Source organism: Antechinus flavipes, chromosome 4, assembly GCF_016432865.1.
Source record: "Antechinus flavipes isolate AdamAnt ecotype Samford, QLD, Australia chromosome 4, AdamAnt_v2, whole genome shotgun sequence".
Classification (NCBI taxonomy): domain Eukaryota; kingdom Metazoa; phylum Chordata; class Mammalia; order Dasyuromorphia; family Dasyuridae; genus Antechinus; species Antechinus flavipes.
Genome location: NC_067401.1, coordinates 16153738 through 16157251, shown reverse-complemented (window position 1 = coordinate 16157251; position 3514 = coordinate 16153738). Strand labels below are relative to the sequence as shown.

At 48.1% G+C, this 3514-nt stretch overlaps 1 long non-coding RNA gene across 1 annotated transcript; it reads left to right on the top strand.

The window, feature by feature from the left end:
• The first annotated feature begins 2584 nt into the window (after positions 1-2584).
• LOC127558654 (uncharacterized) lies at positions 2585-3514 on the top strand. The gene is made up of 3 exons (XR_007952953.1): positions 2585-2684; positions 2986-3128; positions 3225-3514. It is a non-coding gene; the product is annotated as an uncharacterized LOC127558654 (long non-coding RNA).

Genomic DNA, 3514 nt, shown 5'->3' with positions numbered 1-3514 from the left:
AGCCCTCTATGCATATAGTTTAGCACCTGGTCTGCAATGGGTAGTTTTCTAGAGAAGGCTGGGAAGATTGCTGGAAGGCTAGGTCACTTGCCCTGGTCTCCTTTCTGATATGTGCTGGCTAGGATAGTTCTCCTATCCCAGAAGAAGGTTCTCTATCCTCTGAGTCCCTTATCTACCCCTTTAGAGAAGCCATCCTGGTCTTCTCCTTAGGTTCATTCCTATCATTATTCTCCTCCTCCCCAATGGAAAACTACTCACGATGCCAAACATCTTTTAGTGAGTTCTTCCTTCAGACACAGCCTTGTTCTAAGAGCTCGGGGAGCTACAAAGCTGAGTGAGTCTTGGGGTCACAGGCCAGGGGAGGAGCTATCCAAACTATACACATTAGTAAAATCTGGGGTCAGACCTGATGTGTCATTTGAGAGGAACAGAAAATGTCTCCTGGCGGTTCAGAGAAAGAAGATGTCCCTTTCTGGGGGGAGATCCAGGAGGACTTTCCTGAGGAGGAACCTCTTGATCTAGGTCTTGAAAGTCAATCAGTGGATTTAGAGCTAGAAGAAAACTTAAGAGGCCATCAAGTCCATCCCCTCATTTAACAGGGGCTAGCAGGGGCTCAGTGACTTGCCAGGTCACGCAAGCTATTAAATCATCCAGGATCTGAGTGACTTACATGACTAGTGGGTGTCAGAGACAGGAGCTGAACTCAGATTTTCCGGTCTCCAACCTCAGCGCTTTGACCACAGCCCACCATCCTGCTGCCTCTGAAGGATGACTCGACTTCAGTAGTAGATGGAGGATGAGGTCCTGGAGAAAGGCGAGGCTGAGATAAAGCAAAGGCCTCGGACCAGGAAAGGGCCGAAGCCGAGGAGCCTCGTTTGGCTAGGACACGGGCTCCGGCCTCGGAGCCCCGGGAAGGCTGGGAGTAGGAGGTAGATTGGGAAGGATCTCAAATAATAAGTTAAGGAGTATGAATGTGGTTCTATAAGCAGTGAAAGATTTATGGGGAAGGACATGACTGGTCAGCTTTGAGCTTCAGGAAAATTATTGTGAAGGATGGATTTATGGGACAGAGGTGGTGGGCGGGGAGATGAGAGAGGAAGAGATGATGAGAGCCCCCTGGGGAGCCTGGGCTGGATTGGGGGTTGGACACGCTTCGAACTTGTATCCCCAGGGCCTAGCACCATTCCTGGAAGACAGGCCTTCATCCATTGATTGGCAGATTGGCTGAAGGCAGGGGATCGACCTCTAGAAGGTCCTCTGAGGAAAGAATCAGAAAAATCCATTCATATTAAAGGCTTCTATGGGTAAATGTCCTTTAACCCAAGATCAAGGAATTCATCCCCACGGGGGCAATCTCAGTCCAGAGGGATCTAGTAGCAGTTAAAAAATAATAGCTTTTAATTTTACATGCAAAGATGGTTTTCAACATTCACTCTGGCAAAACAGTGTGTTTTCATTTTTTCTCCTTCCCTCCCCACTTCCCCTGTCCCCTAGACAACAAACAATCCAATATCCGACCCAATCCAATCCAAGGAACATGTGCAGTTTCCAACAGCGTCAGGTACCTTGAAACTTCTGAGTCCAGAGAGGTAGATCAAGTTGTGAAAGATCACACAGCTCTGCGGCTGTCTTGGGGAGATGGGCCCATCCTCTTTCACTCCAACCCTTTTCCCTTTGCAAAAACCTGAAGCTGGAGTTAAAGGCAGAAGTTCTCTGAACTGAAGCTAGCCCTCGCCTTTGGACAGCTCCCTGGAGCTCTTCAGGTTTTCCTCATCTATCAAAGGAGAAGATCGGACTCATTGGACTCGGTCTAGATCCAGTGAATTGGACCCATCCTGGCCCAGCCCCTCTGACCATCCATCTATTTTCCTGTTCAAATGGTGAGGGTGAGAACCGTTTCATTCTTTTTGTATCCCTGCACTTAGCAAGTGCTTGATTGGCTAATTCAGCAGCCCAGCAGCCTCCTCTCCATTGTTCTTCCTTCTGGATGCTTCTTTTGTGGTTCTGGGTTTTAGTCCTGTTCAACCCTTTGTGACCCTATTTGGGGGTTTCTTTCTGGAACATTTTGCTGTTTTCTTCTCCAGCTCATTTTACAAATGGGAAACCAAGGTAGACAGGGTGAAGTGACTGGCCTACGGTCACACTGCTAATAAGGGTCTGAAGCTAGATTTGGACTTCCACTCCTCCAGGCAGTCTTCCTGGGTGGGGCTCATAGAATCCCTGTGGGACTCAGGGACATCCCCTTCCCTCAACTCCTTTGTCACTTTAATGGGTTATGGCATGTGAGTTGTCTCTCCACTGAGGCTCAGAGCCCCTGGAGGACAGAAGCCCTGTCTCAGTCATCTCTGGGCAGAACTTTAGTCATATCTGTGACCCCCAGTGGGGTTTCCTAGCCCTCCTAACCCTCAGTCTTAGCCAGGGAAAGAAGAGACTTGGGGAAAGGGAGGGGAGGCAAGGGCAGAGTGAGCAGCTGCCATCCTGCAGCATCCAGGGCCCCTCCCTCCACCCCTGGAAGGGAAAAGAGCTTGAATAACCCAGCTGACTCGTCCAGACCCACGTCAGCTCTTATTTAAGGAGTCCGTGCTCTAAAGAGGCCATGCTGAGAGCAGGGCTAAAAAAAGACCTACTACTCACCAGTGGCCAGCCTGAGCTGGACCTTTCAGACAGGCACTTTCCCAGGCCTGGTGAGTGGGGAAAGGTAGAGTGTGTGTGTGTGTGTGTGTGTGTGTGTGTATGCGTGTATGGTTTTTTTTTTGGGGGGGGGGGAGGGGGAGGGGGAGGGAGGACAGGATACCTGAATGCTTACACCACAGTCAGACCATCTGGAAACAGCCACCTCTCCACGGGCACAGAACCCAGGGGCAGCTTTAATATCTGATAAGAGTTCAAACCCTAGCACGAATTTAACCCTAACCCTAACCCTAACCCTAGCTCTTCTATTTATCACCTGTGCCCTCCCTTCTCCCCCCCCCCCCCCCCCCCCAGCCTCCCAGCCTTCCTTCTCAATAAATGAGCCCAACTACAGGAGATCTGAGGTCCCTTCTCATTCTAGTCTATGATGGCTGTGTGGACCATTGTCACAACTGTCGGCAAGCTACATCATGGATTAGCAAAATTCCCTGATTCAGGTATGAGCGCTCCTTTCTCCCATCTCCATTTTCTTTTCTTTTCAAAAAATATTCTTTTGTACATGTTTAACCTATATTAGATTACTTGCTTTCTAGGAGAGAAGGTGGGGGAAGAGAAGGAAAAAACTTTGGACCATAAGATTTTGCAGGGGGAATATTGACAACTATCTTTGTATGTATTTTGAGAATAAAAAGCTATTATTTTAAAAAATTCTTTTTATTTGTTTCATTAAACATTTCCCAATTACATGATGTAATTTTTTTGGTGCCAATTCTTTCTTTCCCTCGTAGTCCCCCCCCCCCTTGAGAAGACAGACAATATATAGATTATGCAAAGCATATTTCCATATTAGCTATGTTGTGCAAGAAAACACACTGAAAAAGGA